At 44.6% G+C, this 7628-nt stretch overlaps 1 long non-coding RNA gene across 1 annotated transcript; it reads left to right on the forward strand.

The window, feature by feature from the left end:
• Positions 1-4112: 4112 nt before the first annotated feature.
• On the forward strand, positions 4113-7410 carry LOC147975548 (uncharacterized). The gene is made up of 3 exons (XR_015602051.1): positions 4113-4305; positions 5721-5795; positions 7092-7410. It is a non-coding gene; the product is annotated as an uncharacterized LOC147975548 (long non-coding RNA).
• The last annotated feature ends 218 nt before the right edge of the window (positions 7411-7628 follow it).

Raw genomic sequence — 7628 nt, forward strand, 5'->3', positions numbered from 1 at the left:
GACGGGTTCTCGACCCATACGGGGATGGAGCGACAGAAGTATGGAAATAGGATAAGGTAGCGGCGAGATGAGCTGTTTAAATAGGTGTCAAGTGGAAGTGCAGTGATGTATGCAGCTGAGGCATCCTAACGAACAAACAATTTGAACCTTGTTCCTACATGGCCTGATCAAATCGATCAGGCACTTGCCATCTATCTTCATTGTTCAACTCTTTGATGAAAAGAAGAAAAAACCAAATAAAAAGCTCTACCCTTCCATCACTTGTATAGATAGAGAGGGAGGGCACAGGCCTTTGGTGTCCCTTTTAGTCAAGAATTGGGGCTTCACAATTACTAGCCAATATTTATCTCATGCCTTTCCTCGTTCATGGTTCGATATTCTGGTGTCCTAGGCGTAGAGGAACCACACCAATCCATCCCGAATTTGGTGGTTAAACTCTACTGCGGTGACGATACTGTAGGGGAGGTCCTGCGGCAAAATAGCTCGATGCCAGAATGATAAAAATCTTAACACCTCTTATTTGACTTTTTCACTATTTTGAAATAAGAAAAAGATCCAAATCTAAAATGCAAAGGTCGTCTTATTCAAAACCTCAATCATCACATCCCCTCTCTCCCACTTCACACCTCGGAACACACTATTCTTATAGAGAGAAAGGCGCTTTCCCATGTTCTTAACTTGAAATGAAGGGGTACCCCCGGGAAGAGATCCAGTGGAGATAGCTGGGCCTGTAGCTCAGAGGATTAGAGCACGTGGCTACGAACCATGGTGTCGGGGGTTCGAATCCCTCCTCGCCCACAGCCTTCCAAAGGGGGAAGGGCATTTACTTTCCCCCTGAGGGTAGGAAAATCATGATCGGGATAGCGGACGTAAAGCTATTGAACTTAGGTATGCTCTTTCCTTTTGTTGAAGTGGAATCATAGAACAGAATGTGATACGATGAGATAGAATGCAATAGAAATAGAAACAAGGATAGCGAACAGGTTACCTTCTCCTAAGGGTCAAAGCAAGCCATTTAATTCAATTCTTTATTCTTACATTAAAATTCTTACATTAAAGAATGAATAAAATCCCCCAAGTAGGATTCGAACCTACGACCAGTCAGTTAACAACTGACCGCTCTACCACTAAGCTACTGAGGAACAAGGGGGGATTCGACCTCCTAGAGTTCAACTCCCGCTCTCAACCTATGAACAATATGTGTCCAAAGCTTCTTTCGTAACTCCCATAATTTCTTCGTTGTGGCTCCGTTCCATGCCTCATTTCATAGGGAAGCCCAAAGTGGCTCTATTTCATTCTATTTCACTTCCTAGCACTTCCTATCATTTAATATCCATCCCTTTGGTCTTATTGACATCAGAGATGTCATTTATAGTCTATCTCCTTCTATATATGGAAAGTCAAGAAATTCTCATCGAAACATCGAGAAATTGTGCATATAGAAAACTCTAAAGAAAGAAAAAAAAGGAGACCCATGCCATGATTTTCAAATCTTTTCTATTTAGTAGTCTAAGTTTGTCGATGAGGATAATTAATTCGGTCGTTGTGGTCGGATTCTATGATGGATTTCTGACTACATTCTCCATAGGTCCCTCTTAGATCTTCTTTCTCCAATCTTGGATTAGGGAGGAAGGAGATATTCACGACTACTGGCGATTCCAATCTTCATATCGATATATTATCCACCTCTGTATCTATTCTTTCTTAGCTAAACAGGTGGAAGATCTATCCAATTTGGTTATATTATATCATGGACTCGAAAAACGGATCTGAATTTGACTGAAATGCACGATCTTCACAGCTATCACTTTTCACAATACCTAAAAGGTGGAATAGCGATTTTCGAACCATTTCCTATAAGAGAATGGTTTCCATTACTTTGAGAAATGGATTCTTATATCAAACTATAGCTATTGCATTAAAGAAGAAAAGAAACTAATAGAAGTCGAAGACGCGGAATGATAGTGAATAGAGAGAAAGATTCTTCTGATTTTCTTGTTTCTATCTACTAGACGCCGTGGAGAATTGAGAATTTTCATGTCTTTCAATTCTCGTACTCGTAATTGCAAAGTTATGGAAGGAGACCCATAATTTTGCAATGAAAACAACATATAAAACTCTGAACAATTTCGAAATCAGGCCAAGCGTCTTAATACATATGCAAAAAAAATTCATTATTGGGCCACCATTGATTAGAAGATTTAGCTTGTATGAATCGCTATTGGTTTGATATGAATAATGGCAATCGTTTCAGTATGTTAAGGATACAGATGTATCCACAATTCATTTAGAGTTACTTAATAGTCTATTTCTTATACCATATCTCTATCCCGTGAAATTCTCGAGCCAAAAGATGGATGCATATGTTGTGTTTCATTTTGCTAAATGATACTCCCTCCATTCCAAAATATAGTGCACCCTCGCTTCCCAAGGTCAAACTTTGACCATAAATTTAACCAACGAGACCAACTGCGGCGAGAGAAAAAAATTATATAATTGAAAACTTCTTTCAAATACGAATTCACTGATATAATTTTTGCTCCCGCCGCAATCGGTCTTGATAGTTAAATATACGGTCAAAGTTGAAGCACGTGGATAGAGGAAGCACTACATTGTGGAATGGAGGGAGTATCAATTAAATGGTGTATCAATTCCATAAATTGCATATAGCAATAAATAAATCAGCAAAATTCTTTCTAATCTTTTAGATAGAAGAAACATTTCTTCTATCTAAAATATTAGAAAGAATGTACCCTTCTATCCAAATCCAATTTGCATCGATAAAATAAATCCAAATTCCAGTAGTAGATGAATAATTGCAAATTTGTGTGCGTACGAGATTAGAATAACTTCAAAATATCTGACATAATTTTGTATTTTTTCTGATAAAAAATACATGAAAAAGAAAGGAGGTAGAATTTTTTTTGGATTTATGGTTAAAGAAGAAAAAGAAGAAAACAGGGGTTATGTTGAATTTCAAGTATTCAGTTTCACCAATAAGATACGGAGACTTGCTTCACATTTGGAATTACACAAAAAAGTTTTTTCATCGGAAAGAGGTCTACGAAGACTTTTGGCAAAATGTCGACGTTTGCTGGCTTATTTGGCAAAGAAAAATAGAGTACATTATAAGAAATTAATCGGTCAATTGAATATTCGGGAGCAGTAAGTTGATCGTTCAAATTTTTTTCTTGTTTTATTATTCTTTTAGTAGTCTTAGTTTTTTCATTTTGATGAGCCTCACTTTGAGGAATTCATGGAATAATCCATTTTCATGGAATAATGAATTAAGGAAGAAAGGATATTAGTCTACCGCTTACAAGAAAAGATCTCATGATAGTCAATATGGACCCTTAACACCCATGAATGCATGGTATTCTTCGACCGATCGTTACTCTCGATGGTCAGGATGTTATTGATTGTGAACCCATATTAGGATATTTACACAGAGGAATGGAAAAAAATCGAGGAAAACCGAACTATTATACAATACCTACCTTATGTAACAAGGATATAGAGGGATTGTAGAAAAGGGATAGGATAGTTATTTTTGCAAGAGACTTGTTGTAAATTCCTTAACTTAAGAAAGAAAAAAGAATAAAAACACAGATACATAACATGAAAAAAGAATAAATAAGACGAGATTCGACCCCCCCTACATATTTAATTTTGTAACGCCCAGATAATCATGCTACAGTAATCCCACGCTGATCATTCCATGACACCTCGGTTACTGTTGCTAAACTCGCAATGATTCGAAACCTTTTCAAATCCAAATTCAAATTAATGTCAAGCGACAAAGTTTTCAAAATATTAAATTAAAATGTTCGGGGTGTGATGTTAAATGCATGAGTAATTATAATAAAGCAAACACATTTTTATAAAATGCCTAAATAATTTAAAATGAAATAAAACAGAAAAGAAAATAAAAGAAAATGCAAAACAGAAAACAGAAAAGAAATACAAAAAGGAAAAAAAAGCCCCCCCCCCCACTGGGCCTTTTGGCCCAGCTGGCCTTCCACGCGGGCCCCCAGCCGCCCGAATGGGCCGGCCCACCCCGCGCCCCCACTCCCTTATCCACTCCCTCCCCCAAACCCTAACCCGACGCCACATCTCCCCCTCCCGATCCAGATTGGATCGGGATCGATCCCCACCGACGCCGTGCCTCGAGCCCGACGACCCGGCAGCCAGGACCTCGCCGGTGCCTCTTCCCCGCCGGCCTGCTTCTCCTTTCCGTCCCCGTCGTCCTCGTCCTCTTCCCCACGTCGCTCCCCGCGCCCCGCTGCCTTTGCCCTGTGAATCCTGGTGAGGACCCCCGCCGCTGCTCCCGCTTGCCCCGCCTACGCGCCGTTCGCGCACGCGCCGCGCTCACCACGGCTCTCGCCCGTGCCTCGCTCGCCTAGTTGCAGCCGCCGCGCTCGCCCTGCAAGCCCCGCCCCTGCTCGCCGCTCTGCGCCCCTCCTCCCGCTTTCGCCTCTGCCGTGCAGCCTTTCCCCGGCCGCCGCCCTCAGCACCTGCCTCCGGTCGCGCCCCCCGGGCTCTGCCCGCCCGCGGCGCCCGGCGGCCTCGCCTCGCACTCTGGCTGCGGGTTCGTCTGCATGTGCCCGACGCCCGCGCCCGGCGCATGGCCGCACCCCTGCTCCTCAGTGAGCCGCTGCGCCCGCTGTGCTGCTCTCCCCTGCGCGCCCGTGCTGTAGCCCCCCTCGATGCCGCCAGCCACCCCGCTCGCTGCACCCACGCGCGCCCGCACTGCCCCTCCGCCCTGCGTTTGCTGTCGCCCGTCCGGCCGCTGCTGCTGCTCCACCTACGCCCAGGGCGCGCCCTCGTCGTCCTTCGTCCCGCTCGGACCCACTGCACCATTGCCGCCTCGCTCCACAGTGGCTGCAGCCACCTCCGGCGACGCGCCGTCGCCCGCTTGGGCCTCGTACGGGTCGGGCGCCTGTAGCGCCCCAGCAATCGTACCCGCCCCGATAGGCCTTTGTCCCACTGACAAAGGGGCCCCAGCCCCAGAACGTTTTAACAAAAAAGGGATTTAAAAAATAAATAAATAAAATTAATAATTAAATAATTAAGTAATTAATTGACTTAATTAAATAATTAAGTAATTAATTGACTTAATTAAACTTAATTAATTAATTAAAGAATTAATTAAAGTATTTAATTTTGATTAATTAAAGTAAAACAACTAATTAAGCCTGACTATTTAAACTAATTAACCTAAACCCTAATTAACTAAAACAGTCAATGACAGGAGGGGACCCCCTGTTGACCAGTCAAACGTTGACTGGTCAACTGGGTGCCCCCTGCCCACCTGTGAGTCACTGGGTACACTTTTGTGTACACTGTGCTGGCTGCTCCTAGTAATTATTTTTGAATTAAAAATAATTTCAAAAATTAATAAAATTTTTAGAAAATCATATCTTTTAATCTGTAACTCGGCTGAAAAAACTTTGTACATGAAAGTTGCTCGAAACGACGAGACGAATCCGGATACGCTGTCCGTTCGTCCGCCACGCATCCCTAGCATAGTAAACACACAACTTTCCCCCTCTGGTTCATCTGTCCAAAAACGCGAAACACCGGGGATAATTTCCCCGATGTTTTCCCCCTTCACCAGTACCACCTCGTACCGCGTTAGGGCACACCTAGCTTTACGCTTTGCCATGTCATGCATTTGTTTGCATTATATTTATTGTTTCTCCCCCCTCTTCTCTCGCTAGACACCGAGATCGACGCCGCTGCTACCCAGTACGACTACGGAGTTGACGACCCCTCTCTCTTGCCAGAGCAACCAGGCAAGCCCCCCCCTGATCACCAAATATTGCCTACTCTCCTCTATACTGCTTGCATTAGAGTAGTGTAGCATATTACTGCTTTCCGTTAATCCTATCCTGATGCATAGCCTGTCCTTACTACTACTGTTGTTACCTTTACCTGCAATCCTAATGCTTAGTATAGGATGCTAGTTTATCATCAGTGGCCATACATTCTTGTCTGTCTGCCATGCTATACTATCGGGCCGTGATCACTCGGGAGGTGATCACGGGTATATACTTATACATAATATATGATACTTGTGGTGACTAAAGGCGGGTCGGCTCGTAGGAGTACCCGCGAGTGATTCACGGATTGGGTCCGAAAGACGTTTGTCCCGATGGCCCTCTGAGTGGATCTTTGTGGCGAAGTGACAGGGCAGGTTGAGACCACCTAGGAGAGAGGTGGTCCTGGCCCTGGTCGGCGTTCGCGGTTATTTTAAGATAACACATTTAACGAGATCTTAGTATTTGATCTGAGTCTGGCTACTGGCCTATACGCACTAACCATCTACGCGGGGACAGTTATGGGCACTCGACGTCGTGGTATCAGCCGAAGCCTTCGTGACATCAGCGACTGAGCGGCGCGCGCCGGATTGGACTGGAACGCCTGCTAGGCTAGGTCTGCTTCCGGCCGCCCTCGCAACATGCAGGTGTGCAATGGGCGATGGGCCCAGACCCCTGCGCCATAGGATTTAGACCGGCGTGCTGACCTCTCTGTTGTGCCTAGGTAGGGCTGCGACGTGTTGATCTTCCGAGGCCAGGCATGACCTAGGAAAGTGTGTCCGGCCAAATGGGATCGAGCGTGTTGGGTTATGTGGTGCACCCCTGCAGGGAAGTTAATCTATTCGAATAGCCGTGATCTTCGGTAACAGGACGACTTGGAGTTGTACCTTGATCTTATGACAACTAGAACTGGATACTTAATAAAACACACACTTCCAAGTGCCAGATACAACTGGTGATCGCTCTCTAACAGGGCGACGAGGAGAGGATCGCCTGGTAGGATTATGCTATGCGATGCTACTTGGAGGACTTCAGTCTATTCTCTTCTACATGCTGCAAGACGGAGGCTGCCAGAAGCGTAGTTTTCGACAGGATTAGCTATCTCCCTCTTATTTTGGCATTCTGCAGTTCAGTCCACCGATATGGCCCCTTTACACATATACCCATGCATATGTAGTGTAGCTCCTTGCTTGCGAGTACTTTGGATGAGTACTCACGGTTGCTTTTCTCTCCCTTTTCCCCCTTTCCCTTCTACCTGGTTGTCGCAACCAGATGTTGGAGCCCAGGATCTAGACGCCACCGTCGACGACGACTTCTACTACACTGGGGGTGCTTACTACTACGTGCAGCCCGCTGACGACGTCCAGGAGTAGTTTAGGAGGATCCCAGGCAGGAGGCCTGCGCCTCTTTCGATCTGTATCCCAGTTTGTGCTAGCCTTCTTAAGGCAAACTTGTTTAACTTATGTCTGTACTCAGATATTGTTGCTTCCGCTGACTCGTCTATGATCGAGCTCTTGTATTCGAGCCTTCGTGGCCCTGGCTTGTAATATGATGCTTGTATGACTTATTTATTTGTAGAGTTGTGTTGTGATATCTTCCCGTGAGTCCCTGATCTTGATCATACACGTTTGCGTGTATGATTAGTATACGATTGAATCAGGGACGTCACAAATTTCCTCTCCTATACAAAAACTAGCAAGACCCACTCCATTGGTAATTCCATCAATAACACCCTTATCAAAAAACTCCGTGACTTCGGTTAACCCTCTTATACCGAGGGTAAAGACCCTAGTATAGAAAATTTCTATA

Source organism: Triticum urartu, chromosome 4A, assembly GCF_056163025.1.
Source record: "Triticum urartu cultivar PI428250 chromosome 4A, HENAU_Tu73, whole genome shotgun sequence".
In the NCBI taxonomy this organism is placed as follows: domain Eukaryota; kingdom Viridiplantae; phylum Streptophyta; class Magnoliopsida; order Poales; family Poaceae; genus Triticum; species Triticum urartu.